Raw genomic sequence first — 14,892 nt, forward strand, 5'->3', positions numbered from 1 at the left:
TGGAGAATAATCTACTTTATATGCTTATTTTATAAGCTGCATTAGTAGCTGCATCTTAGAAGAGAATTCAGCTTACGAGGAGTCTGTAAAATCACTTAATGAATGCACTTATTGATGCAATGAAACCAAGATTAAAAGCAGTGCTGAGAAAAGAAGAGTAAATATCCACTACCTAGCTAGTGATAAAAATAGTTTCTCTCTGTATTTATTCACAGAGTAATTAATATCTGACATGATATATATGCCACCAAGGCTAGACATGTTTACAACCAACCATGAGTACTGTGTCAGAAGAGCAGGCTGGGCACATAACAGCCTCCCCCATAGGCACAGACCAATATTTTTCCAGCAACCAGGAATTCCCACTGAGGTCACTAGGAGCATGCAGGCACTTTATTCCATTTCTTGCAAGGACTATGTCCTTGTGCAGATCATGATATTCCTTGAGCAGGAACACTTAACAGGACTGAGGGGATTTGGTGATGAATTTTTCTTTGTCATTAGCCAGGGGTTGTTTTGAAATTATTTGGAAAATATAAATAATGTTTCCACACTTAGTAATCATCCACTGGGGGCATATTTAAGTTGCAATTCGTCAGCGTGGAGTTTTGCCACACAGCATAACAACAAGCTACAAAACCAGCCTCTGAGACACCGTCTTCCCAGCCAGGAATCAGCAGAGCCTCGTGCTCCAGCCTTTTCTCCTTGGTTTCTTGGCCAGGTGACCTCCTGGTCCTGGGGAAATTCTCGGTTCATTTTTCAGATAGCCATTAAGATTACTTTGTACTATTCCACCCCAGGGGAACTGAAGAGCTGCCCCAAAATCCAGAACAATTGACAATATTTTTCTCTCAACAGAAAATTGGATTTTGTATTAAGCTTAAAAATCTCTTCAAGAAAAATAGATTACTTAGAAAGTCTTCTGATGTTAAATCAGTTATCCCAAAGCAGATTTTGATTCAACATTTTCATGAGGTTCTCCTCAGAAACAACAAAGCTTCAAAAACAAAAAAGTCCTTATGATTTCCCAGGAAAAGTTCTTCACTAAATTATGTCTATAAAAAATATAAGTATTTATTACTTTCCTCAGATTTTACAACAAGAAAACAAAGCATTTCCCGACTAGTTCTAATCAAGCATTTTCAGGCCATCACAAGGTCCTGGTTTGTCTCACTCTTCCCCACCTAAATCAGGAATCACATCATAGCCAAGAGGTTGTAATTACACCTGATGGAGCCCTTCACATTTTGTCAAAAATACCTTCGCATCAACAACCCATCACAGAAACCAAGGAAACCCCGTGGCCCCAGAACTGGGGAAATCCACCCAAGTTTGGGGGGCTGCAGCCAGTGTGCAGTTCCAGATTTGGGTATGACTCATAAAATTGGTTGAGTCAGGGTTAAAGAGATGGGGTTTCTTGAGGCCCCAACTCTGGGCCGTGGCATCATGCACATCACACAAGGACAGAAGAGCCTTGATCTCCAGGTCATGGCCATGGGATGGGACTTGGGGCCTTTGGAGTCAGAGGTTTCAAATGGTCTCACCAGCTGCTTGCCCAGCCCTAGGCTGGATCCCTCCTGCAGGTTGCCCCAAAAGTGGTGGTCCTGGGACACCAGAGCCCACAGCTGTGGGCCAGGCCAGCAGTCCAAGTGGACTGGTCTCTGATGGAGAGCTGGGACTATGAAAGCCAGAGCGGCACTGGCTCCAGCCCAGCCACAAATCCTGAGACACAAGCAGCTGCTACCAGACGCAGAACTGACAAGATCATCAGTTTCTCTGAGAAGCTGCAGCATCTGGGGAGCATATTTCATTTTGGAAACACTGTGTATTGATGTGTCTGAAACAGACTTTTCTTAGTTTTTCTGGTTCACGTGAAGTAAAGAGGAAGGCTTGTTTCAAACTGAGAGGAAATAAAAAAAAAAAAACAGTTTTCTGCCACCTGGAAACCCTGGGGGTTTTGCTGTCTCTATTTGCAATAGTCTATGTCTGACACAGGAAAAGAACTGGGCCGAGAATCCTGCAGGATTGGCCAGACCCATCCCTTTGCTGTACTTTATTATCCTTTCGGTTGGGGTTGCCCCGAGCCCCGTGTAGGCTAGGACAGCTCCATCAAGTGGGATGTATAGGCACGTACTCAGCCTTATATTTCCCTGAACTAATGGTGATTCATGCACAGGGACAAAATTTTCCCAAGTCATTGCAAGTCTCACAAGCCAACGATAAGGGTTTGAAAGAAACACTTAGCACTCAAAATTGAATCCTCAATTCAAGGTGACCTTGCAGTTTTTATTAATGCTTTGATCACCTCCATGACTATGAAATGACATTATTTGATTACCATGTGTTACATGCTCACATTTACTCATATCTCAGAGGGCCTAATTTGTGCCTCTGATGTATTTCTGAAGTAATTTCTATGGAAAGATATTTTTTAAATTCCTTTAAGTGTATAAATTATGTTATTAATTCAACATACTACTTTTGCTCTATTGTTCTTTTTTTTTCCTGCTGTTAGAATACGTGAGAGGAAATTTAAGCTGATGAGCCATTAGGAATGCATCACCTCTCTATATCACTAAAAGAAACATTTTCATAGAATCATATAGAATGGTTTGGGTTGGAAAATTTTCCTTCCAGTCTAGACCATGTAAAGATAAGTGCTTGAATTCCTGCAGTTTGATACTTCAGGATGAGAATACTGGTTCTGCCAAAGTCAGTAGCAAAATTCTTACTGATTTAAATGGGGTAGAATCAAACCGAAACAGTGACAATAAGGCATCTCTGTTCAGCACATTGGTCCCTCCTGTTATCTGTGCAACACATGGAGCTTGTTGATATCTTAATACGAATAAAATATTCATTGACATGTTTTATGTGTGTCTGCATATGCACTGCAGCTGGATGAACAAGTCATCATTCCAAGATCTTAACCCTTTTGTCTGATCACAAATTACCAGCCAAGGCAGTGATTTTCATCACTTTTATTCTACTTTTATAAACATGCAATGGATCGGTTTAGGAATGAAAGCTGTATTTTGTAACTGGCTCACAAATGTCTGCCTTGATCCAAGAGAGAACTTAAACCTGTCCCCAGAAGCGGCTACGCAAGGTTTAAAATATTTTCTTGCATAGTGACCTGTGCATGCTGGCTGGACAAAACAGCTCACTTATCCCAGCTTCACTAACAGACCTCACAATTCCCTCATGGTATCCAAGGATGGAAAGGCTGTACAGGGAAAAGCAGTAACCTGTCTCCATCAGTGGCCTACAGCACATACATAGGGATAAAAAACAAGACATTGCAATGCTTCAGGAACACTCTTCCAATCACCACCGGACTGAGTCTCAGACTTTCAGAGGCAGAGGTGCTTCACTAATAACTCTGCATGGATTTCTCTTCCATGAACTTGTCCAGTCCCAGTTTCCCCATAAACTCATAATAACTTCCAGCAACTAGAACATCCTGCAGCAAGGAGTTCCTCAGCTTCACTTCATGATAAATTAAAAGATACTGACATTCATTACACCTACCACTCAAAGGGGATGAGAACAGATAAGGCCTAAAAACGTTTTAGGAAATATTTCAGACTCTTGAATGGAAAAGGATGTTGTTTTTCTGCCAGAGCAGTAGAAATAATACACCATCAAATGTGAGGGGCAGTGCATGATCCCAACTTTGCCAATACCCATGGGTAGATCTGTGCTCCTGTTCTTCCCTTATGAACTCTCTCTGTTACAAGGAAATTTCAGGAAGGCCATAGCATCATCTGTTGTACAAACACTCTCATGGATAATTATTTACTGTATATTTGCTACAATTTCTGCTTTCTGCAGAAATTATGGAGAGATAAAACCTCACTTGCTCAGCTGTTCACAAATAAACCAATAAGCCAGGCTGCAGTTGCATACACTAGAAAATCAATCATTGAAACTTCAGTTGTTTTAGCTCATTTGGAAGGACATACACAAATATATTTGTGCTGTATTTGCCTAATTCTAACACACATTCACGTGCCTGTATACATTTCCATGTCAAGATATAGTAATTAGATCTATGAAATACAAAAAGCTAGGGTTTTATGCTGTTCTCCCTCCCTTCATCCCCAACACTCCTACATAAATAACTAGAAATAAACACTCGGCAACATGAGGAAATGGGGAAAGGGGAGGCTTTAAAAATGATCTGCTGATTTCTGTACAGAGGGGCTGGTAGCGACCAACCCCTCTTAGGGATAACTTACTAAGTGGCTCAGTGTACCAAGGTGACCCGACAGTCTACTCTTTGATTACCAGTACGTGATGTGACATGTCACAACACAACTGTGGTGGCACTGTGATACACATCTGGCTCCAGCCAGCACCACCCTAAAAGAGCAGTTTTCACAATAGATGTTACCTCCCTCTGGAAACAGGAGTCAAAGGAACCATGTTTATGGCTTCATCCTGGGCAAAATAGCAAGTTGCAAAGGGAAAGGCTAATACCAACGCAGCAACTTTATTATGTGGGCTTTGGCTGAGACTAAGAAATATGATGAGTCAAACACTTCTGATAACTGAAATGCTTGGACTTTCAAATTAGCCATATTTGTTTTTAAAAGATCTGCAAATAAAATTGGGATGAATTTCTGTCTCTCGACCAGAATCCAGTGTCATTCATTTTCCCATAAAACAGGACATACTGCAGAATTGGAGGGAACTGCTGTAAGCATGTCCTGTCACTGTTTAAAGCTGGGCCGGCTATTAACCAGGTGGCAGAAGCTCTCTGTTAACCCTCTCCCCCCCCCTAAGGGAAAGGGCAAAGGGAGAGAGACTTATGGGTTGCAAAGTTAAAACAGTTTTAATAAACTATAATAATGAAAAAGAATATAATAACAATAATAATAAAAATAATCAAATATATACAAATATATACAAAACCAAGACTGAGAGCTTGGAAATCCTCCTCAGGCAGAGTTGCTCCCCCCAGCACGGGCAGAGGGGAAAATGCAGTAGTTCCCCCCAGCATGGGCAGAGGGGAAAATGCAGTAGCTCTCCCTGCCATCACACCTGCAGGCTTTTAACTGGAGAATTGGCAAAGCTGGTACCAATCAGTGGGAGACAGAAGGGCCCCTCCCTCCTGGGCCCCACCTCCAGGAGGCAGTGGGTTAGTGATAAATAGGAAAGTGAGAATGACGTGTGTGGGATGGAATACCTTGTTGGTCAATCTTGGGTCACCTGCCCTGTCTGCTCCCCCCTGCAGCTGTGACCCCCCTTTGGCTCTTTACTTGTAAGCAGTGAGGAATTTAGCAGTAACCTTGGTTTCTCTAAGACTAATTGGCCTGGTTTGGGCCAAACCAGGACAGTCCAAAACCCAAGTGTGTGCGTGTGTGTGTGAGTGTCTGTGAGTATACTTGAAGACAAAGGAATTATCATTGGAAAACAGCTCTTGCTTTTTAAACAAAATCTGGCTTGTGAACCTCTCCACCAGGAATCAATATGCAAATACGGATACAGATGTTACCTAAGGTGCAAGCAAGATCAAAGCAGTGCTTGCAAAGCTCGACTCCAATTCTTGGCAAAGGTGCTGATGGTGGAGAGGGATTAAAAATAAGTAGGGCATAATAGCTTCAGCATGAAACTCCACTCCTTACGGGTAATGTACCAACCCACACAGAAGATTGCTGAAATGCTGAAACCAGCTAGACTGGCAGGCCTGATAGGGAAATGGAGTCCATCACACTGGAACTTCAAACAGGGTCAGATAGCACAATGATCTGCATGCCAGGGGCAGGGAAGGTAAGAGGATAGCAGAAGATCGGATACCAGGGACTTTATACCTGGCCTGCTGCCAGCAGACCGGTCAGAGGCAAGAAAGGACACAGTGAAGGAGAAGAGGGAAGTCATTGTCCAACAGGAAAATGCATTATTTGGGTTCTTTCAGTTCTCTGAAGGGTGTTATTCAAGCTACTTCTGTACCTGCAGAATGCAAAAAAAAAAAAATGCTCTACCAGTGTTTTAGTTGTCTGGTCTGTTTAGCTTTAGCGAAGGCTTCTTTGCTCAATATTTAGTAAGTCTTGCTGGTCTGAATCATCAGTGCTTTTAATATCACAGACCTGATAAATGTACACAAACTGTGTAAAAGATTCAATACACCATCCACTTTCATCAGAAGATTGTTTGCATCCCAACAGATTCCAGACTCCCAGTCAAAAGATGGAGGCTGAAGACATTCCCCCTAGTGAAAGTATCCTTTATAGATCTTCTCCTGGTACAGCCTCAGAGGCGTGAGAATGAGGCAGGTTTGCAGGAAGAGATGTCTTTGAAAAATAAAATTAAATAAATAAATCTCACACAGTCAGAGATGCAGCTGGAGAAGGCCCCACAGCTCTTCTTCAGGTCTGAGACAGAAGCAAAAACTTCAGGCTGAAGAGATTCTGAGAACATATGTCCTGAGATTTACTTAATTGTGGGAATCACCTTGTCACCCACTCTCTGATAAATGCATGCCGGTACTCAAAGCTGCCTGAATGACAAGGTAGATTAAAAGGCCTAAGGTGGGAGAAAATTAGAGAGTATAAAAAAAAACACATCATATTTGGCAATTCTCCTTTCATGTTGGAGGTCTCTTACACTAAAGTGCTCCCAGAAGCTCTTACAGTGAATAAGAATCGTGCCCGTTGCCTTTTAAACAAGGTGTCAGGAAATAAATGTACGTTGTACCTTTTACGTTTCTTCTCTCATTGTTCATATAATAATGAGCAGACCCTGTCACAGGACCCAGAAGATTACATTTCCCATCTGTTACAGACAGCACAGAGCAACGGTTTTACATTACCATGTAGGGTTCAGGAGCTGTGTTCAGAAAAGTCTATTAGGAATGCACACTGACAGGCGATTCCAATTAGGCAGCGGAGGAAAGAAAAAAAAAAAGCTGGAAAAGAGACTGCATTAAAAAGTTTGGCTCAGTCTTAATTTCCTGGGAAACTAGAATGCTTTGGGCTGGTTCTTCTCCAGGTGAAAATGCAGAGCTCTTTGCACAGTAAGGACAGCATCAAGAGTGAGATTGAACATGTGGCCATGCACTATTGTCCAACAGAAATGAAAATCAGCCTCCTGTGTGATTTTGCACAGAAAAGTCAATGAAATGTGTTGACTGGTTTAATTCACCTAAACAGGAAGGTCAGGACTCTGCTCAGAGAAGGCTGAGTTTAGATCACACCTGGTAAACAGGAAGGGCAGGGACCAGAGTGACAAGCCCAAACTGGGTATGCTGGAAATCAGCGAGCAAAATAGCAACAGGATGGGTCTGTCACCACTTTGTAGACTACCTTATCCAACACTAGTCCCATGAGGACAGGTGACCTGAAAAGGATGAACTCTACCACACAGCCTATGATATTCATCTCCTCCTTTAGTCTCTGCTCCACCATGACACGGCTGACCCTTTGTCCTGATCTTGAAAGGAAACTGGCTCGGGAAGGGCCTCTGATATTAGCTCTCAGCTTCAACTTTAATCACAAACACTGGCTAAAGATCAAAACCCCCCTTCCTATTCCCTTTTTCATGCATCTTCTCCTTTTCACTTTTAATGTGTTTTCTACTTTTTCTTTTACATTCTGTTTAGCAAATAAAATAGAAAGCATCTAATTTATTTGGCCAATACTGGTCATTCTCCAAAGTTACTGTGAACTTGTGAGATGCATAAAGGCAACATATCAAAAATTTAGTAATGGTAAAATTAACAATTGCTCTTGTCCTGGTTTCTTCTGGGATAGAGATAGTTTTCTTCTTAGTAGTTAGAATAGCATTGTGTTTTGGATTCAGTATGGGATTTTGGTATGAGAAGAATGTTGACAATATACTGATGTTTCTAGTTGTTGCTGAGAAATCAAGGACTTTTCAACTTCCCATGCTTTGCTGATGTGCAGGTGCACAAGAAGCTGGGAGGGAGCATAGCCAGAGCAATGGGTCCAAACTGGCCAATGGGATATTCCATATTATGCAGCGTCATGCTCAGTATAGAGATGAGAGTTGGCTGGGACGTCGGGCTCTCTCTCGTCCTGGATTGTGGTTTCAGGGTTTCTCTCCTCCGGGATCACTAGCCAGGAACAGGCTGGGCATTGTTCAGCAGGTGGTGAGCAGTTGCACTGTGCATCATTTGTTTGTATATGCCATTATTATTATTATTATTATTATTATTATTATTATTATTATTATTATTATTATTGTTGTTGTTGTTGTTGTTGTTGTTGTTGTTGTTGTTATTATATTTCAATTGTTATATTGTTTTTATCTCAACCCACAAGTCACTTCACCTTTACCTTTCCAATTCTCTCCCCCATTACCTGGGGGGGCAGGGGAGAGTGAGTAAGGGGCTGCATGGTGTTTAGCTGCCTGCAGGGTCAAACCATGACACCTCTGCTGCCGGCTGAAGGACCAGCCTGAAAGGAGGCCTGCACTTAGCTTCATAAGCTCTCGATCTCAAGACCTCTCTGGTGAGATGCCCAGTCTGGATCGGGTTTGTACTTGCCCAAAAGCAAAATGCCCAGTAAGCAGGTACAGGCTTGACTGCTGATGTCAGGCAGGCCTACAAGTGAAGGTCACTAGCAGTCAGGAAAAGAAATGGAGGTAGCTGTCTTCTTACATGTTGCTTTTTCCCTCCCTCTCCGTTTGGCACATTAGCCTGGAAGGAAGCAGGATCAGGGTCCCAGAGCAAGAGCAGCCCTAGTCCATCTCACCTAACCTCCTCCTCGTCCACACCATCATTGTTACCTTCTTTAAGGCCTTCAAAAAGGCCAGCAAACAAGGAGGTGGATCTTCTTAAATAATTTTCTACAATCACAAGGAACAGGAACTGTTAGAATATAATATTTTGATATTCTTTATATTTTATATTGCAGATATATTTGGTTTTGTCTTTTCCTGTGCCTTTAAGAAAAAAGACTGAAGGTGGCTGTTTGAGGCAGAACCCCACGAGGTGAAGTCTTTGCACTCAAAGCCTGTACCTGATGTAGGGGTTTTATATTGCACAAGTGGTAGAATTCACATTGACTCCTCTGAGACTCTGGGTCCTTTCTGTACCTTCAAATTAAGTGCACCACACCCAGGTGCACCCCAGTGAACCCTGGCTGAGATCAAAACCGCCATTTGCCCACTAAAGAGCTAGTACTGCTGACACTTTGTGTCCAAGCACTAGCAGCTACAGCTCTAGGATTTTCTCTCTGAAAGAGTGTCGGAGTACACAAAAGCCCCAGGGCGATGAAAGCCTTGCCCCCAGGGCAATGCAGGACTGAGCAGCACCAGATCCCAATCCCCCTCTTCGCTCTCTGCAAACACAAGCCTTACAACTAGCACAACAAGGTCATGCAAGCACTGCAAGGTCAGCTGGGGTCCAAGGCATGCCAACAGAGCAGGGTATGAGTAAGACATCCTGCAGCACAGAAATGGCAATGAGAGCACCATGGCTTCTCTGTATCAGTCTGTGCTTCGGCCTCCTGCACCGGTTAGTGTCAGGGTCTTGCAAGGGAGGCTTGCAGGTCCCGTGGGTATAAAACTTTAAACTGCTACTGGATCATGTACTCCATCTGCATGCAAACCTGTTCCGGACTTCAAAGCAAGTGCTACACATGGTCTGACTACACAGTCAAGCTTTGTACACAAAAGCTGAGTTAAAAATTAACCCGGCCGGAAAGAGAGAAAGGGGGTCACCTGGCCACGCTGTGAGCATAGGAGCAAAACGCGCACAAGTAAACTTATTACACATAATGTGGTCACATATGTTCATTAACTGGAACAGCCCCGTGCCCTCCTAGCAAAGGAGAACAGATGTCTCTGAAATCAAATCACCTAAATGCCCTCTATTTTTTGGGCATCACCTTTTTTCCCTTGCTGCCAGATTTGAAAGTCCAGCTTGCCAGGTTAATATCTGCTGCGTGCATGGAAGATTTCAAAGTTGAAGCATCCGTCTCTTAGCAATGAGAGAGGCTTGAAGGATCTTTTTTTTTTCCCTTCCCCTGATACCCACTGAGACACGTCAATTACTTACATCTCCCCAAATAAAGATAAAGGACCAGCCATACTCTCCACTCCCCCCACCCCAACCACATAATGCAAAGAAGAGAACTCCATGTAGGGGGTAACAAAACACCATTACCTGGCAAAGGAGGAACAGCCCAGGCAGGCTGCTGTGTCCTTCTGTACAGTGCCATTGACTCCAGGGCAAATGATATATATAGATGCTTCGTCTTGTAAGAGAAGTGACAATGCCAAGAGGGAAGGAAGAAACAATGTGCTGAGATCTGAGACTCTTACCCCCTCTAACTGTGGTGGAGATGGTCTGGAAAGTTAGACACAGAGGTCCTGGTTTATGGTAGACGTCCCTCAGGAGGCATAACCCAAGCCTGGGAGGGGCAGCACTTCAGTAAGGACATAGGTACCAGGAGCGATGGGTGAGAGGTCATGGGAGGAGAGACCTCTGTACAGCCAGCATCAGGGAGCAGTGAGAGATGGCTGCTCCCCAAGGCAGGAGCAAACCAGGAGGCAAGAGTGACCCTAGCCCAGGCAGTGCCCTCACCAACGGGGCACAGTCCCATAGAGTCTGAACATGGTGGGCAGAGATGGGTGCTGGTGAAAGAGTCCATCAACAGTCCAGGACAAGGCATGTGGTGCACCAGATCCAGGGGCCAACCAGGGAGTCTGATCAGGAACAAATGGAGACAGGGCCATAAACAGGGTTACAACAAGGGTGCAAAGTCCATCCAGAAGTCAAGGCCAAATACAGACCTATAGACAATCTACAACGTACATTCAGGATGTCCAACCATGAGACTAGATACCTACAACATAGCACCAAGGCCCACCCAGGCCACAGGTTCACCTACAGCAGAGTTCATGCAGAGACTAAAGGGCCAGGCTTGAGCTTAAATGGAGTCACTGGCAGGGGTTTGAGTCCCAGGTGAGGCTGGTCAGAGCCATTAAAGTCTATTAATTCCTTCAGGGCCCTGACAAGGGGTTTGGAAGCAGTGCAATGGGGTGTAGGCAATATTTGAAATGTCTTCCCCCATGCATGACTATGGCTCTGCTGGATAACACCCTGCAGCATTGTCCAGGCCATCTTGTCTCCTCTTTCACCCCTTCACAGGCAGCTAAGGGCATCAGGAGAGCACCCTCCTCACACAAACCACCAAAACTGGTGCGACAGAGCATCTTCTCCACAGAGGTGTAGGACTGGAATCCCTAACGGAGCCCCAAAAGTGACCCCAGTGTGGCCAAACAGCAAGCATCCTTACCACGGTGCCATCATGGTGCACAGGTAAGCAATGTGGAAAGGTCCTTCCCTACTGAAGGTACAGCAGCTCCTCAGCCATCTCCCTATTCCTTTAAAGTTAAAAATCAGTACAAACTCATAGACTAGCATAAGGTATGTCTGACACTACAAAAGCGGTTAAACTTGTCAGCATAATTTCAAGAGCATTGCAGAGATCTTTAGTGTAAATAGCAGGGATCTCCAGTGTAAATAAGGGGAAGGTGGAACCTGAGGTGGCTGAGCCAAGCCTGGGATGAGACAGGATTCAACACTCAATATCAGAAAATGGAGACATTTCCTCCTCCACCTCACCCTCAATCGTGCTTTTAAAAATCTCAGAATGGAGAGATCAAGGGGGTCACATTTCTGGCTGGATTCCCAGATCTGATTCAAGTGCAGCACTGTCCACTACACAGATTTTTAACAGAGCAAAATACACTTGAAATAATTTGTATTGTAATTAGAAACCTTGCCTGCAATTTTAATTGAAAAAAAAAATCATCTTTAATAAACAGAATCTATTAAACACTCACTGCTGTGCTGAGGTGTTTATTATGCTATATTTACAAGTTTCTGTTCAACCTTCGGAACGTTTAACAGGAATGAAAATACATGATACAAAAATAAATCCATATCTACCTGTGCCCTTCTTTACACATACAAAAGCACATTAAAATGCAACTAACCTCAGAAACCAAACCTGACTTAACATCTTGTAATAAAGGGATTAAAAAAACAAGAAATATTCACATACACAGGAAGGATAATGCATTTTTAGAGATTTCTGTCTGAAAGCAACAGGACAGGCCAATCATTAGAATTTTCTGTTTTAATTTAGGGAGATAGATAATTCGATGGCACTAGAGGAAACAAGAGTCTCCTTTGCAACATTTACAACTCCTGCTAACTCAACATGCAAATATGAGCATACCTACTTGCTGATATAATATAGCCTAAGAACCTGGGTGTGAAAAGAGGCAAAGCCAGCACTCATAAGTGCTTTAAAAAACCCAATAATGTCAAGTGATCTGGTCATCCATGCTCAGCCAGCAGCCAGGACGCAGAGTAAGCATGATAGGATGGTAATGGCTCCGGCCAGCGAGCAATTGCGCTGCTGAATTCTGAACAAGCTGCAAATGGACGAGGCAGTCCCAGCAAAAACCCTACAGAGAGCGACAGGTTCTGCCTAATGCATCTTTCTGCTTTTAGCAGTACTGGTTATTCCTTCAAGGTCACCTCAGCCTCAAGGAGCAGTTAATGGAAGAAGCTGTCTCAGAAAGCTCTTCTCGCATCTCCCAGTCCTTCTCTTACGGCTGGGAAGTGGCATATGGGATGGTCACCCCACACTCGAAAAATAGATCTCCAAAAATAGATCTCCACTACTTCTGGAGCAGCGCAGCGGGTGAGCAGTAACCCAGACGTCTCTGCAGGCCCTGCCCTCTGACTGAATGCGAGCTGGGGCTGAGGAATCTGAAGAAAAGTTCTTGAGCTGCTTTTGCAATGAGAAGGTCTTGTGCTTTATCCCTTGCCCCAAAGCCTTCTCTGAACCCTGCAGCTGCACACCTGGGAAAGACCACTTCATGGGCCTAAAAGAAAGGCAGGATGAAAACTTGCCCGTGCCTAAAGAATTGCTGTGAACTGGAATAGTTTATATTTTAGACTTAGAAAACAGAACAGAATATGAGATGCAGTGAGAGCAAACTAAGTAGGTCTGGTCTACTGCAATCTGTGCAAAAATAAGACACAAAACGCTGTTCTTCCAGATTTTGTGTGTGTCCCATCAGAAATACAAAGGCAAAAGTCCCAGTCATAACCCACCCTTTTTAAAATTACTTTTGTTCTCTTCAAAATTATGCTACTGCAAGTTTATTATTGTTTACAACAGCTGCTGGTAAGTTATCGGTTTTGGACTTGTAATTATTTGGAAAACTCAGAGAATATCAGCAGTGAAAATGATGGCATTGTTTTGAGGTTATTTTTATTATTTCCTCAAAGGAACATAGCCCACCAAGACTATTTATTTGCATAAACCTTGTAATCTTTTCTAACAAATCACGTACAGAAATTTCCCAGTGTCTGCTGAACATGGTGATAGCAAATACATGTAGGCACAGCATGTAATTTAGAGAATATTTTTGTTTTATTTATAACATGGAAGTGAACAGGATGGTCTGTTTGCAGTTGCCATGGAAATCGCTGGCATTAGCTCACTTCTTACCAAAGAGGAAGCACAGAGCTTTTCACTTTCTGCTTTTTAACCTCTTTTAATATTAAAGTCCTATATACTGCAGTAGTACAAATCTATCCTCTTTGGAAGGTCAAGGGCATTCTGGAGCTATCATTGCCGAAAAGAAATCAGCTATTTTGAGTACTGTGCATATGCTTTGCAAACGTGATATTTCTTGGAATGCATTGAGCTCATCTGCTTAGAAGCATTTCTTTTTTTGCTTTTTTAATATTTAGGAGAAGTCTTTGGATTGTGAAAGGAACAAGAACTGGCAAAAGATGGGCTAAGGAAGTTAATCCAAAGCACCTCCACGTAATTTTTACTAACGTCTCCCTACCACATTGTTGCTCTCTGGTGTAATCCCAAGGGACGGAAAGTCTCACCAATGACAAACATCTGGATGACACTGACTACCCTCTCCACTCTTAAAGTGCAAATAACAAAAGCAACACAAAATCCCTCCTCCCTTACAGAATTACGACCTTGAGGAGGCAGAATTGACTCCATGAAGCCCTGTGGTATTTCACTTTTACCTTTGCAGCTAATGACAGGTTAAAAGTTCCCAGTTAATATAAAGTTAGGTAACAACATAAAACCCCTCTTGGGTATGATAGCAAAATTCAGTTTCAGTGAAGACTCATTCTACCTGCATCGGTACAATCACGAAGTAGCAATACTGAATCTAACATAGCCTCTGGCTCAGTGCTGTCAAGGCTGGGTGTCCTCTGGAGCCAGTGAGGCACAGCAGAGAAGCATCCACCTTACCTCAATCACTGGTATTTTAGAGTTATCAAAGATTAAAAAGCCTGGAGGATCAATTTTTTTCTTTAAGTCTGACCACTGTTTGAAAAAAAAAACCCACACGTTTATTTAAACTAGAACATGTATTTTAAGAAAAGATTTGAAAGTTTCTGGTGATGGAAAATCCACCAGCCCCTTGGCAGACTGGAAGAGGGGTTAATCCCTCCATATGGGAGGGAAAGGCTCAGTTAGCCTATCTGGAGCAGGAAGGAAACAGGTCAGCCTGGGGGAGGTAGGGAGGATAATCTTTTGTGAAAACATGCAGTTCCTCCTCTTCCTCAATATGCCCCAAATATCAAGGCTATAAAAATTTATAGTTCTAAAGAAAAAAGAACCAAGCAAGAACATCCACAGCTTCCTTACCAAAATATAGTCTCCTTTTTCCAAACAATCACAGAAGTTGAAAATATTTTTAAATACAGAAAAAAAAGGGACATCTAAATGCTAAGAAGTAAAGCATTCCTTCACCCACCTTGGCTTTTATTAGATCGTGCATTGTATCACATTTTAACCATCCCCTGCACCTCTTTCTTCTGTAAGGCCCCCTGCTACTCATTACTCACTTGGCACTTTATAGTTT

Source organism: Nyctibius grandis, chromosome 4 (genome assembly GCF_013368605.1).
Source record: "Nyctibius grandis isolate bNycGra1 chromosome 4, bNycGra1.pri, whole genome shotgun sequence".
Lineage (NCBI taxonomy): Eukaryota > Metazoa > Chordata > Aves > Nyctibiiformes > Nyctibiidae > Nyctibius > Nyctibius grandis.